At 35.1% G+C, this 16,483-nt stretch overlaps 1 long non-coding RNA gene across 1 annotated transcript in view; it reads right to left on the bottom strand.

Annotated features, from left to right (window-relative positions):
* LOC110134835 (uncharacterized) overlaps window positions 1-16,483 on the bottom strand; it is a 167,532-nt gene that overhangs the window by 76,069 nt on the left and 74,980 nt on the right. Inside the window, exon 3 of the long non-coding RNA XR_011492971.1 lies at window positions 15,870-15,944. This is a non-coding gene — a long non-coding RNA (uncharacterized lncRNA). The remainder of the gene's footprint in view (window positions 1-15,869; window positions 15,945-16,483) is intronic.

The following is a 16,483-nucleotide window of genomic DNA, read 5'->3' as shown; positions in this document are numbered from 1 at the left end:
TTATTGAAAGTAAGCTCAAATTCAGGATGGCTCAGATTATTTTTCCTTGAAAATAATTTTTATACTTCCCTTGAATTTGTAATTAGGGTCTTTCTTAAATAATAATAAAAAATGCTAATATTACATAAAGAATGCTCCTGTTGGCAACTCACTATATAAAGGTCATTATGAAAAGTCTTATGAATCAAAGTGATACCGAGGTGCTGCTGAACTTCTGAAAATAGCTATGAAGTAAATCAAATCTCCATCAAATCTCCAATTATTTCCCCCCTGGAAATAAGCATATTGATTTGTCTCTCGCATAATATGATTTTAGGTGTCTAAAACAAGATGTTTGAGGAACAACTTCATGTTTCCTCCCTAATAATTTTAAAGGCAATGGCTATGGGTTTCCATGCTTTCCTGGTGGCTCAGATGGTAAAGAGTTTGCCTACAATGCGGGAGACCCAGGTTCAAATCCCAGGGTGGGGAGCATCACCTGGAGAAGGAAATGGCAACCCACCCCCACACCCTTGCTTGGAAAATCCCATGGAAAAAGGAGCCTGAGGGGCTATAGTCCATGGGGTTGCAGAGTCAGACATGACTGAGCAACTAAAACTTTCATTTCCATGGGTTTCCACTTAATCTTCATATATACGTATATATATATATACATATGTGTGTGTATATATAAAATCACACAGATATATGGAATACATGTATACATAGAATATCATATGTTTATGTCCATATAAAATACATATTTTATATATGGAATACTAAATGCACATATAAATGTATATGTATATGAATATAAATACAAAAGAAGACAAAATAAAATTATATTAAATGTTTAACCATCCCTAAATTTCTGCCTATTGGATTCTTACCTAATTATTCTCTAGTTTCATACCTGCATTCCTTAAAATGGTAAGTAAATTTCTGTTGCTATGGTTTAGAACTTTGAACAGAAGACTGACAATTATATGATTCAAAGTAGATGACAGTTTGCCTTTTGGAGGTAGTATTTATAGTCTAAAATAATAATTATCTGTAAGATTGTCAAGGGGTTACAAAGTTATTACAATTATTAAACACTTTTATTCATCATAGTAATTTGGAATGCAGCTTTAAATGGTTAGTCTCTACCTTTGTAGTAGAAATTATAGATTTTTATATAGTGAGTGAGGTAAAAGATTGAAAAGAAAAAATTCAAGTAAATTAGACATTGATAACTAGTCATAATAATAGATTCTTTAGTGTAAAAGACTTGCTATACTAATCAGGTCAATGGTCCATCCTTCTCAAGATTCAATTTATTGGCAATTTTTCCCACAATACTTTATCTAATAGCAAAGCCAAAATGAAACCATAAATATACTCAATGATCTGTTTTAGTCTATCTAACAGGAATTTAATTTAACCCTTTATTCTGAGTAATATTTGATGGTATGGAAATATATATGTTCTCCTATCTACTGTTAAAAGAATCTTTCAAAAGACTTATTTTTAAATGATCTCTTTCACAATTTATAAGAAAAATAGTTGGAGATTTCTACTATTTATAAATGATCATATCAGTATACTTTGTAATTCTATAAACTTAACCCATCTTTAAATTCTACCTTCATAGTTTTAAAATAAAAATATTCTATGATATGTCTAACAGCAGAATTTAATCTGTTCCCTTGATTTTCTTGGTCTTAAAAATTCCTTTCCTTTCTCTGTTTTTCTTTTTATGTTTTAACAACTGGTAGTCAAAAAATGTATTTAAATATTCCTATTTGAAGGCTGCAGTATGGGAAAAGCCTCAGTCAGTGTGGTATACTGAGAAAAAAAAATTGTTCAGGAGTCTTTAAGTTCTTGATCAAAACCTTGGTTCCCCTCATTACCAGGCATCAGTTCAGTTTAGTCGCTCACTTGTGTCCAACTTTTTGCAACCCCATGGACTGCATCACACCAGGCCTCCCTGTCCATCATCAACTCCTGGAGTTCACAGAAACTCAAGTCCATTGAGTCGGTGATATCATCCTCTGTCGTCCCCTCCTCCTCCCGCCTTCAATCATTCCCAGCATCAGGGTCTTTTCAAAAGAACACCCAGGACTGACCTCCTTCAGGATGGACTGGTTGGATCTCCTTGCAGTCTAAGGGAGTGGGTGTTCATTGGAGAGACTGATGCTGAAGCTGAAACTCCAATACTTTGGCCACCTGATGTGAAGAACTTACTTACTCATTTGAAAAGACCCCGATGCTGGGAAAGATTGAGGGCAGGGGGAGAAGGGGATGACAGAGGATGAGATGGTTGGATGGCATCACCAACTTGATGGACATGAGTTTGGGTGGACTTCAGGAGCTGGTGATGGACAGGGAGGCCTGGCGTGCTGTGGTTCATGGGGTCGCAGAGTCGGACACGACTGAGCGACTGAACTGAACTGACCGATCTCCTCACGGTCACTCCAGCACCATGCAACCGCCACTCCAGAGCTGCAGCGCAGCTGCCGCACCCCACTGTGGCCTAGAGAAACTTAAGTTCCTTGCCCAAGCAGTGGCAGGTATCCGAAACTTGAGAGAGCAGAAGAGTTTGAAGTCAGAAGAATTGGATGAAGTGATGCCTCAGTCACTTGCTGGTTGGGGAACTCAGGCACCCCTGCCATGCTAAGAAATACCTGATGACTCCAGCTGAGAGGGCATCTAGCTACTTGGAAAGAAATCAGCATGTCCTAGGGTCACAGGGAAGGATGCTGTCACTCCACTCAGTCCCTGGGCTGTTGCAACGTTGTCGGGGATCCATCCATCATGGGGGCCACACCTCCCCCCTGGGGTCCTGCCCTCAACTGACTGAAAGCAGATGTGCACCTGCCATGAGCCATGAGCCGTGAGACCAATTAGCAGGCATGACCTCATGCAATTCAGTTTTCCTCTTTGACTCTTTCTTTTCCTACTTATGAAATATAATAAAACTTTCCTCATTGAATTTTTATGATATATAAATGATATAGCATATAAGTGATATTTAGATCAGTGTCTGGCATGGCACATTGCATAGAAATTCAGTGAACAATAGCCATTATTATTAGACTTGATCAGGGACAAAGTATAGAGGCCCGACTCTCTGACTCCAGGAGTGTACAATACTGCATCTTGCCCTTTCTAGCCATCTTCTTTGTTCTTGAGTAGAAATGCTGATACAGATAGTTCAAGAGCCAGCGCCATCATCCTAGATGTGTGCTCATTATTTCTGGAAACCCATTTCTTAGGATGTTCATATTTCTTCCACTTGTGAATCTTGGGTAACTAACTGCTCATTTGGAAGATAACTACTGGACGAACATTTCACTGATTCTTAGGGAAAGCTTCGTCTGTTCTTACACATGAGGATATGCTCTTCTTTGGACTGACTTTCTCTTACTATCCAAATTTTAGCATAGATGTAGGCTGGAAAAACTGGAAATGGGGTTTTTGTTTTTAACCTAGACAAAAGATGCCTCATCAATTCAGCTTAAAAAAATATCACATTGGACTTTTGTGGCAAAGTGTAATAGTCAAACAAATATATAGATTTGGTCTTGGACTCTGCATACATATTTCTTTGAAGAACCTCAAAATGACTTGATGATAATAGAACAAGATTGTATTTTTACATGACTTAAAAACTCTGTGGTCAAATATTTAATAGAGTCCATATGATAGAGAATCGGTTAAGTCAGTTCAGTCGCTCAGTCCTGTCCGACTGTTTGTCACCCCATGAACAGCAGCACACCAGGCCTCCCTGTCCATCACCAACTCCCAGAATCCACCCAAACCCATGTCCATTGTGTCAGTGATGCCATCCAACCACCTCATCCTCTGTCGTCCCCTTCTCCTCCTGCCTTCAATCTTTCCCAGCATCAGGGTCTTTTCCAATGAGTCAGTTCTTCTCATTAGGTGGCCAAAGTATTGGAGTTTCAGCTTCAGCACTAGTCTTTCCAGTGCATATTCAGGACTGATTTCCTTTAGGATGGACTGGTTGAATCTCCTTGCAGTCCAGTGGGCTCTCAAGAGTCTTCTCCAACACCACAGTTCAAAAGCATCAATTCTTCAGTGCTCAGCTCTCTTTATAGTCCAACTCTCACATCCATACATGACCACTGAAATAATTGTTTGTTATTTTTTCCTTTATGACTCTGACCTAGGTTGGCCAATTCTCAGATGGCATGGTTGATAAGTGGTTAGTAAAATTACATGTAGATTTAATTCTAGCATTTACTTTCACATTTTGCTTCTTTACATTATCAGCTTCTCTAAGTTGCATTTGTTTCAGTGACTGGATTTGTATTCCTTTGCTTTGATCTTTGATACACACCCTAGAGTATAACATTCATTCAGTTTTACAAACAAACAAAAGCTACAATATGATTAAAAGTTTGACCTTCTGGGTAACCACTGTCAGATCTCTGGTCTGTGACTACCTTGGTAAATGGTCCAGATGGACATAGAGTGTCCCTCAAGGAAATATTTCCCTCAAGGAAATATCTAAAGGCTATTGCATTTTAAAACCCATCTTACTGTTAAAGTTATCAGATGCATATATAAAAGTATTCAAACAAAAATTTGAGCTTTTATCATAAAATGAACACCCTGATTGACTCAGAGGAAGATATAGAATATAGCCATCACTTTTAAAGTTTCCTTTCTGTCCTCTCCAAGCCCTCTCATCTATTCTTCCAAAGATAACCAATATGTTGGCTTTTATGATAATCCTTTATATGATATTTTGTAGGTTATTGTTACATAATTATGTGATGTTAAATATTAGAGTCAAGCCCCCAGTCTTTTAAATTTTAAAGGAAACAAAAAATATGTAAGCTTTAAAAAGTTTCTTTCACTAAATATTTTGTGAGTCACTTATTCTCATTGTGTGGAGTTTGTTTATTACTCATACAACGTGTGAATATTTCACGTTTTAAGTATCTATTCAAGTTTGTTGGGCATTTACTTTGTTTGCCAGTATTTACTAATATGAAAGTCACTGCTCTAAGCTTTCCTATTCCTCTATAGTTTCACACATGTAATTAGACAGTTTTTCTGGATGTAATTCTAGATGTGAGTTTGCTGGATCATAGGGTAAAGTTTGTTCAGCTTTACTAGATTGTGTCAAAACATATCCCAAAGGATTATACTAATTTGCATTCCAACCAGCAATGTCTGAGATTTCCCTTAACTCTACATCTTCTTCAATTCTTGTAATTTACTGACCAGTTAATGTTAGCCATTTTGGTGTATATAAAAAAAACTCACTTTACTTTTAATTCACATTTCCCTGATAATTAAAAACATTGTACATCTTTTCAAATATTTATTGGCCATGTAAAACTGTCCTATTTTGTGAAATGCTTTTTCAAGTGTTTTGTCCATATCCTCCCTATTGGATTCTTTCTCTTTTCCTAATGTTAGGAGTTTGTACATACTTTGGATATGAAGCTTTTCTCAGTTACATATATATATATGTGTGTGTATATATGTATGCCAAGTATCTCCTCCCAGTATGTGATCTGTGTTTTCACTTTCTTAAACATAGTTTTAATGACTATAAAGTTCTTAATCTTAACTATATAACTATGTATTTGTATAATGATTGTTCTTTTTAAAACTTTGTTACATAACTTGAATTGAGTAAATGTAAAAAGTGTATGTATTCTATTACACACACGGTCAAGAGAGTTAAGTTATATGCTCTGTGTAAAATGTTTTCTAAATAATAGCTGAAAAATGACAACTGAGTATGGATCATGATGTCTCATCATGAAAACATTTCACTATTGATAATTTTCAGCCTTATTATAAGTTGTGAATGCCTTCCTTGTCTTTTACACTAAAGAATGAGTGGCTTTAATATAGCATTCAATATTCACTTTTTAAAAATCCTATTATTGTTTATTCAAACTCTGAATCAATGAAACTAAATAGTATCCTCAAGCTATATGGTAAGTTGTTTAAAAATAGAACCTTGCTATTGGTAATTATTTATCTATGTAAGTGAAAATTTTCTCTGTATTTAAAAAAAAAACTGATCAAATGATAGACAAAAAACTAGAAAATGAATTAAAGTTTATCTTCAGCTTAAAAGGTAGTTATTTAAAAATAAAATACTCTGAGTATCAAAAGCTTTGATTATAGAATTTTGGTCTCATCTAAGCATTCTCATAGATTAACTTAATTAGAAAGAAATATAAACATTTTAACTTAAACATATATCAATAAAATATGTTTATTATAATTTATGGATATAATTTCTATTTAACCATTGAATCAAGCAAGCACATAATGCCACTGTAAACAAAATATGAAAATGAACGATTCACAAAAATCAAACAAACAAAAGCCATATTAGTTCATGTGGCTAATCGAAGCTTTTTAGACTGATGCTAAAAATGCTACTTTCTCTGAAAGATACAGTTTATGAATATGGAATATCTTTTAAAACCAGGTCTGTTAGTTTCTGGATCATGGAATCTGAAGGTATCCTCAGAATGGCTTCATATTGTTTCTGGGTTCCCTGAAAATTTCTGCATAATCTTCTATCTGTATTTTGAAGGGATGGAAGAAGAGTATCCAAAGCTTTAATTTCAATTCCACTTTAATTATCCTAGATGACAGTATACTGAAGAATAAAAGAAACTATTCACCCCCAGCCTCAAGAAAAGAGAACTTCAAGAGAAACTATGGCTTTTATAACTTTGCAGGGTCTGTGTAGGTTACAGTGATACTTCATATTTGTTCAAGTGTTTTTTTTTTTTCTTTTTTAATTTTGATCCCTTTAGTGTCATTGAAGGAGTCTGATTTATCCATCTCTCCTGTTCTGATGATTCACTCATATTCAGAAAGTTAATGATGCTTTCAATTTATTAGTAACTTTTAGTATCTCATGTCAAATACTTTGAGGAAATATTCCTAATAGCCAAAAACTGTTTATCAAATCAATGAATTAACTAACTAAAACCCAACATTTTCCCTAATTTAAAAAGCATCTTTTAATTGGCAGATTTCATCTGTGTTAATCATTCAGTTAGGATGCTTAGAATAAGTGAAATCATAACTATTTTAGAGAAGAACAACCAAACTTAAAGGATGTGCATCTTAAGTCATTTAACAAATTGAAAAATTTAGCAATGAATACTACCACTTCTCTGTGCCTATTTGGTAGACTGTGATAAATCTTAAAAAGTGGATTTGTGAGATTCTATGTTGTATTGAGAAATGAGCCATGTTTATACTTAAAGTACATCATTACTGAAATTCCAACATTGAAATTTAAAACTGTGATCTAGTTTGCAATCTAACTTTAACATTAAAACCTTACACATATTTTGCTAAAAAGGAAAAAAAAAACACTTCTTATTAATTCTATCCCTTTTAAAATAGTTTTTGCTGTTTTTAACATTTCTCTTTAATCTTGAGATGGCAGTGAGGGGTTTTGTCCCTTCATTTCACTTTGTCTTCTATTCTTTTTATGAACTATTCTCAAGGCATTAGTGAAATTGAATAACTCAGAAACAAAATTCTTAGAAGTCATTTTGTGAGATGAACAACAAACAACATACCCTAGCATTAATCTCTCATGAAGACTTTCAAAAATATTCTTACTAAATCACTACTATTTCTTCCTAATCATCAGAGCATATAATAGTTAAATTATTTTAAAATTAAGGACATTTTCAAAAACTGTACTTAGAATGTTTTTAAGGAGTAGAAATTTTTAAGAAGTAGAAATTTTTTTAAGGAGTAGATCCCAGAGAAATTAAGCAGGTAAAACTTCACAAGAACATTCTTCTTGTTGTTAAAGGCAACAATCAGTGATAATGTTGGCAGCTAATTGCATAACAGTTAAGATTTGACATAGACCTCTGACAGCACATTTTAGCTTCCATGTATTATGAAGACATTCACCAACAAAAATGGGAAGGGACAGTTTCCCCTCCCATCCCTACTTTGGTGTGTTACAGCAAAACAAAATTGATTTAAGTGACAAAGTCTCAAATATCACTGTTCTTTTCACACAATATTTAATGGATTCTAAATCTGTGCAGAGAATCATATGCAGATAGTGCCTAATTCTAAATAGCATCCTAACCATAAAAATGGGACTCCCCTGTCAGCACAATGCAGATCTCCTATGGAAGATTTTAAAAGCGCCATGCGCAGAGCTGCAAATATTTCCTTTTAACTTCCATACCATCCCATGCTGTGATGTTTTCCTTGTTCCTTATGTGCAGGTCAGTCTGCATATTTCCCACAGAATTCCCGCAGAGGACCTTTGACACATAGACGAAGTTGTAAAAACATTTGGTTGAGCCAGGCTGAGAAATATGGAGACATATTCCAAAATTTTACCCACTAAAATCCTATAAAAATAAGTTACAAAGGGAGCTAATTAACCTGAGTGAGAAGTTGCCTTTATTCAATATCTTTACTGTAAATTTTAAGATGTTGTTTCCACAGATATCAGTAACTAAAATTGAAATAGACATATTTAAACATATTTTCTTTGCCTACTTTGGTAGCATGAAGATGATAAAAGGCAAAGACAGTGCTACTTTTTGTTTGTTTGTTTGTTTTGGGTGATCTTTAATATCAAGAATAGTACTATATCATCTATATCACCTAAATACACTCTATGGCTATTTGGTTCATAATATTGAAACCATCATCTTATTTAAGTGAAGATACAAAAGGTAAGTGAATACCACAGTTATAAACATGTATGTGCAAAGATATATAAAATATGGTACAACTGGAAGGCTACAGTTGTTTAGAAAAACAGATCCTTGATTGGAATAATATATTTGGATTACAACCGATTCTGTTAATCTTCAGTTTCATCTCTTAAACAAAACATTATTTGTAGACCATGTTAGTGATATATTTCATCTATTTTTATGCTGGATATAAAAAATATTTTAAAAAATAATTTTTGCTTTTCAAAAGTTTTAACTTTATGAAAATTTGCAAAGATAGTTATCATATACCCAACACCCACTTTCTGCTGCATTTTACATCTTATATTAGTATGGTACATGCATTACTATTAACTAACCAATATTGATGCAGTATTTTAAATTAAAAATCCATTCTTTATTCAGATACGAAAGCTATTTTTAGTGGAGAAAAATTGGAGGACTTATGGAAAATGAAGAAATCTGTAGTTTTACAGACCTGAGCTTTGATTAACCTTCTGTTCTTAGTTTTGTGTCCTTACTCACTTTTTAGCCTCATGTTCATCATCTGTAAAGTTGTAAGATTGAATATTATAAACTCTGCTTCTTCACTCTGAATTATCTGATTATATTAGTCATAAGAAAATTATGCAATAGATGGTTAATAATATATTACTTAAACTACAAGTAAAATAGATAAAGCTTTGCTTATTTAGTCTTTCATAAAATGCTCATTATATAAGAATCTGCTAAAATTAAGAGAAAGAGATACTATATGTGATAAATTTCTATGTTTTTAATCAAAAAGAAAAAACATATATGTATATATTCAACTGTATTTTTCTTCTAGTGAAGGAAATCTAGTTAAATAATATGACTCCCAGACTGAATGAGACATTTAATCTTTCCACCAATAATGACCTACATTTACCTCTCCCTGAAACTTAAACATGGGAGACATAAATGAAACTATTCCAAAAATGTGTATCTTTCCCAAAAAGCACTGAGAAAACTGCAATTGTTCTGATAATCAGAGCCCCAATATTCAAGATTTAATAAATACCCTTGATTTTTTGAAGCTGTATCAAGTGTAAATAGTGATTATGAACCAGAAGTTGTCTATTAAATACTACTAGTACTCCCTCTCCTTCAGTAACATATTTTTATGGCAATATATATACACACATATATATATATTTTTTTTCAGGTAACCTAAATCATGTAGTCAAATAAGCATTGACAACTTATTTGAATGTTGAATTCCCAGCTGGCGCTAGTGGTAAAGAAGCCCCTTGCCACTGCAGGAGATGTAAGGAATGTGAGTTCGATCCCTGGGTCGGGAAGACCCCCTGGAGGAGGGCGTGGCAAACCACTCCAGTATTCCTGCCTGGAGAATCCCATGGACAGAGGAGCCTGGCAAGCTATGGTCCAAGTAAGAGAAGTGGCTTCTTGTGGGAGATAATTGGTTTGCAAGATGAAATAGCATGACAGCTAGACCCAGAAGAATGTTTCAGAACCCAACAGGAGGAGGCAGGTGGAAAGGGAAATGTTATGAACAAAGGTAAAGCAGTGGAAACATTTGTTCAGCAACAAAACAACCCTTGGTAGGAGAGGTGTTGAATGTAGAGCTAAATCAATAGACGAGTATTAGAAGAACCAGAATTTCAAAATTATGTATTTCTACATAGTTCAGTAAGCAGTGAGGAATAATAAAGTAATTCTTGTGAATTTGGAAGTGAGTTCCCTTTCAAAAATACTATACAATGACCTTAGATACTGTTTTAAATTTAGAAATAGGTGATTTATATCACAGGGGTTAATGTGAGTTAAAAAAAAATCTCATCTTTTTTGAGCAGATGAATCAAGAAAAGAAAAAATACCAAAATGTTTAGAATTATGAAGGTAATTACCAGAACAAAAGATAGAAACCTAAAGAGGTCATCCCATTGAAATAAAACTAGAGAGGAAGGTGTGGGGGTGGATTGTCTCACTTCACACTTCACAATTTCTTATCCAGAGGAGGGTAATAAGGATAGAAGGATAAGGTAATAAGGATGTAAATGGCTCTCACATATCACTAACACAAACATTTCCACTGGGGTACAGACTCACATATGAATTGCTTATAAGAACAGTAGCTTAAATATCTCTCAGTCTCAATTGAAATCCATTTTAGTGGAAAAAGTGCAGTCATTTGGGCGATGACGGCAAAGCACAAGGCACGGTGGGAGCAAAGGCGTGGCTGGAATGAGTGGCACGGCTTGTGCAGCTTGGCTGTTGCATAAAGCATTGCCTCTGTGCGGTGTTCCATGATTATTCGGTTTGATTTCACACCACTCCTTGTGTATACCACAAACATCTACTACTGCTCTCCAGTATAATTATTCCTTCATGGACTTGCCATCCCTATATACATTAAGCTCCTTGAAGGCAGCAAAGTTAATGGGCTTAAAGTTGGAAATAAATAAATAAATAAATAAATATAAATATTGAATTCCTCCGGTCTGAATATTTAATTTCTCTGTCATTCATGCTTTTTGATGTATGAAGTCTTTTAAGAATTACTGAGTAGGTGAGCCATAAGTTTAGTGCGAGGAAGATTAATAATCTCCGAGGAGAAACTGAGTACATGGTGCTTTGGAATTATTCAGTTGTCATGAGACTGATATTCCTGAGGATTACAACATATACTATACAATATGTTTTCTATACCTTAGGCAAAAGTTCTTTGAATTTAATTATTTATTTGATTACTTTTAACAACAGTTGTAAGGCAAGGAAATATAATTGCTTTCGAATGAAACAGAAGACCTGGATGCTTTCAGTTCTCAACACAGGTATAGCTATGATTTATTACAGTAGCATCAATGATTTATATGCTTCTACTAACATAGTTTCAGGACAAAGTAGCATATTCAGGAACATATTTTCACAATCCTTTCTACTCACTTCTTCCTTTAGAATTCATAGAGAAACTCAGAAACACAAGCTGTCCAAACCATTCAATATGCTAATATTAGATAAAACTCATGTTCTATCAGCATTTTTTAGGAAAATAAAATATTGCATTGGTAACCTAATTATTACAAACTTGCAGACACGGCTGGTGCTTAGCAAACTACTGAAATCAATGACCGCTTGAGTCTCCTCCAATTCACCTTTTAAGACGCTGTAGAGCTCTACTGGGGAAGGCCCAACCCTTGGTCTTGCTGTTGGTGCCCATGTGACTGTGCTTCCAGTCTGTGTGCCCTAACATGGGAAGGATCCAGTACTCTCTAGACCAGGGGTCCCCAACCTCCAGGGTACAATGCCTGAAGTTCTGGGGTGCACTTGATGTAACAGTAGTAGAAATAAAGTGCACAGTAAATATAATGTGCTTGAGTCAGCCTGAAACCATCCCCCACACCTGGTCTATGGAAAAATTGTCTTCCGTGAAACCCACTCCTGGTGTCAAAAAGGCCAGGGACTACTTACTGCTCTAGACAGACCTTACTCTTTCCTCCTCCACCCACCAGGTATTATCTCTTCACCAACCCACTCCTTCAGACACGACTATTGGAGCTAGTGGGAACAATGGAAAGTACACACTTAATCAGGAAGAAAATAATGTATGTCAAAGTCAAAGCAAACTAAATATGTTAGACCTCTTAGATAGTTTAATATTCTTGGCTCACTTGAAATATGAAATCTTTTCAATAAGTGCCTGAAAAATCATGAAAGTTTTTAACATAAGGGCAAACTAGCAGAATGCTCTACAGTAGCTATTTTTAGGCACATTTTGTGGGTCACTTAAATCTTATCAGGAAGGTAATTTTCTGTTTCCTCATAAACTAGGCCCTCCCATCATGTCAAAACTGAGTAGTGGAAGAGTGAACATGAAAAGTATTAACTAGATAATTCATACATCAAAATAAATATTGGTTTTGGAACATAAATTTCAACATAGCATTTTCATGAATTTTTTTTTTTTATAAAGTTACAGTAATATTTTAATACACTGCTTGCTTATATCAACTGTCACTGTTAAAAATATTTACCTGTATAGATGAAACCTGAAACATGTGTGACTAGGGTTGGGGTGAGGAAGGAAATGGGGTGGGAACATTTGCTATTCAGACTTGATTACCTAAAAGCTTGAATCCATATTTTGATTATCAGAAGCAAAATATTAAAAATATTTTTTCTAGTCCAGATCAGGTTATATTCTCTCTTTAGACTAATTTTCTGCCATCAATTTATATCATCCCTGTTGATATTTTATTAAGTATTTTGACTGCAAAGAGGCTTAAGAATAGCTGGTCAACAATTCTTAAAATCTCCACTTGTATACTTCAAGGCAGTTATAAACTCACTCCTCACATCTCCTTTATAATCAAACATTTCAAACAATGTTGTTACTTTTTAAAAATTCCAAATTTCTAATCATATAATCTTACTTTTATATTTTGGGCCATATATAAATTCTCCAGATTTCAGTTGTCCAAAATTTGATACACCACTGAGTTTTAAACTAATGAACATAAAATGTGAATGAAGTTTTATCTTCAGAATTTTTCAGAATAGCTTTTTTGTAGCACACTTCAGTATTATGTGTTCAAGCCTCTAGAATAATTCTGTTGAGCTGAATTATGTTCGATTCATGTCCCCTGTGAACTCTAGGTTCTTTTCTGCTACAATAATGCCTAATTAGTCATTCCTTGTCTTGTACGTATCATGTTTCTCCTTACAGTAGTTCCTGCTTTATACCTGACCTCAGGATTTTCATTATTTCCAACTACTCTTCCAACTTGTCAAGGTCAATTTGAATTATAATCTTCTCCTTGAAAGGGTTAGCCAACCCACTCATTTATTCTTCTAGGTCGCTGATAAAATATAGAAAACTGTACAATCATAACCTATGGAATACACCTTAATACTTCAATATAGTAGGTATTAATAGTACAGTGTTAATTAGAAACATGTCTATGTAGTACTCGATTGGGTGAAGAATGCCAAGGTTGTAACTCTGATCTTACACCAGAGCACAGGCTTTTCTATACTTCATAATCACAGACCCTACTTCTGATGTTCCCCACAAGTGATATACAGATTCCCCAATGAAGATATATAGGTTCAACATTCAAAAGATAAACTGAATGTCAAAGAACATTAAATATTATAATGCTATTTAAAAGATATAGCCTATTATAAGAAGTTGATAAACCTACCAGTATCAAGATACTGACTAAAAATGAAGGCAAAGGTAGACCATCAAGATCAGTAACTAAACTAATAGGCCGTCCAATCCTAAGTAAGAGAATTACAGTAAGAAACATAGGTTGAATCATTAAAAGGAAGAGATGATGCTATAATTTATTCATTTCTTCAGCCTTATGATTGTCACCATATATAGTGACCTCAATGAAGCTACACTGAAGTTTTACCTTGACTCCTTTTATGAAATTTATGAACCAAGTGATTTTGAAAACATAAGTAATACATATTATAAGAAGCAGCTTTTTCTCCTTATGATAATTCTAGATAAAACTTTGTATGCATGGAGTATAAATCCAAACTCTAACTAGAAATTTTTATAGAAAGATTATTCATACATATGTTGAGTTGCCATTTTCCTTGACATGTAAGAATTGCTCGTAAAAGAAAAAACTTTTCTTTCAGATCAACACAGCCCGTGGATCTTTTTTACTTACTATTAATCTTAATTTTCATGAACTTACGCTTATCTCACATATTTATGTCTTATATATATAAAACGTACCACATAGAGGAGTTAAATCTAACCACAACTCTTACTGTTCATTATTTATTCCTGTTCTTTTAAACAAAAAATTATTGGAATATAGTTGGTTTGCAGTGCTGTGTTAGTTTGCTGTGCAGCAAAGTGAGTCAGTGGTACGCATATACACATACCCCCGCTCGTTTAGTTGCGTCTTACTGCTGGCTGCGCCACGTCTGTCCTGCGGGGTGGGCTTTCGTCGCATTGCCCGAGCGGGGGCTGCTCTCTACGGCAGGGTGAGCTCCCCACCGCGGGGGCATTTCTCGGGGTGCAGCGCACGCCCTGGGCTGCGCGGCCTCACAGTGTGGCCCCGGGCTCCCGGGCACAGCCTCAGCAGACATGGCGCATGGGCTTAGCGGCTCCGCAGCGTGTGCGCGCTCCCTGGACCGGGGATTGAACTCACGTCTCCGGCATTGGCAGGAGGGTTTTCTACCCTGGGCCACCAGATAAGCCTGGATTTTTCCCCAGATAGGCATGTTGGAGTACCGAGGAGAGTCCCCAGCCTACTATGCATTGTTTCCCGCTCCATTCACAATGGCTTCCTTACAATTTCCCAAATACTCAGTCATACATGTATCTCAGGACATTTATCCTGGTTTATCTCTTGATCTAGGACTCTGTACTCGAGACATGAACAGGCTCACTGTCCCTTGTTAAATAATTTATTCCGATGTCATGTGAAGAGAGACACCTTTCCTAATTACCTGATTTAAAATTCCACATTTCCCTATCATTTCTCAGTCAGAACCCCCTATATCTCTACCTATTTTATTTAAACAACATTAATAGATGAAATGATACCTATTTTTTCATAAATAATTTTGACTCCCTTTACTTGACCAAACTGTTGATTGTTCTTTTCAGTTTTGTTTTCTTTTAGATTTCTAATGCTTAGAGTGGTACTTGACATATACTGGCTTTCAATAAAGATGACTACAAAAGAGGTATTAGGACTATGTATCTGTATATGAAAAATGTGGTTAAAATATATGCTCTTAAGTCAAACAGCATAATACGAGAGTGCAGTTTCATCACTTTCTATGTAATTGTGTAACTTGGAGCAAGTTATTAATACTTGGACAAGTCTTTGGTTTCCTTGTCTTTAAATTGAATAATAACAATTGCTACTTGTATTATTAATAGTTTCCTGTATTAGCTGTAACAAATCACCACACATTGGGTGGCTGAAAACAAATCTTTTACTGCCTCACATGTAGGCGCTCGAAGTCTCAAATCTGCAGGACTATGCTCCTTCTCCAGGCTCTGGTGGGGAGAATTTTCCAAGCCTTTCTCCTAACTCTTGGTGCCTGCCTTCTGTCCCACTTTAATCTTTGTCTCCACTGCCAGATGCCCCCTTCCCTATGCCTCTCTGTTTCCAATATTTATAAGTCCGTTAGCCACTGGCTTTAGGACCTACTCACCCTAATCCAGTATGATCTCGTTTTAATTCGACTGTACTGGCAGAGACATTTCCAAATAAGGCCATATTCAGGTCACTGCAATATAAATGATAATGATGAGAAAAATAGTGTTAAAATAGTTATCTCATACTACATAGGAGATACACTGTGTGGTAGTCTATAATTTGCATGAGTTAAGTCCTTAAAATGACAACTCAGTTGGTTAGTATGATTACTTTCTCTTGATTGCTGGCTGAAAATGGAGACACAGATTAAATAAATTGTCTGAAGTCACACAGTTAATTAGTTGTAGAGTTGAGATTAGAGTACAGCATGTCTGGAGCTCGAGGTTTGGTTCTTATTCATGATCTTACACTCCATCTTAGTGATATAATCCCCTTTCATTTTCTACATTTCTCTCTAAACTGTCAGAGGCAAGTGTCTGCTCGCTGGTTTACCACTGTGTACCCACAATCTGGCATACTTCCTGCATCAGATAGGTGCTTTAAATTGTTACTAAATGGCTGGCCTGTGGATAGGGTATAAGTTTATACACTTTATGTTTATAAATAAATACTGAGCAGAAACTTTGATCCTGATTTCTCTCTAAATTAGAAAAGAATAAACCTGAAAAC

This window comes from Odocoileus virginianus, chromosome 19, assembly GCF_023699985.2.
Source record: "Odocoileus virginianus isolate 20LAN1187 ecotype Illinois chromosome 19, Ovbor_1.2, whole genome shotgun sequence".
Classification (NCBI taxonomy): Eukaryota; Metazoa; Chordata; class Mammalia; order Artiodactyla; family Cervidae; genus Odocoileus; species Odocoileus virginianus.
This window is presented reverse-complemented; position numbering and strand designations above follow the sequence as displayed.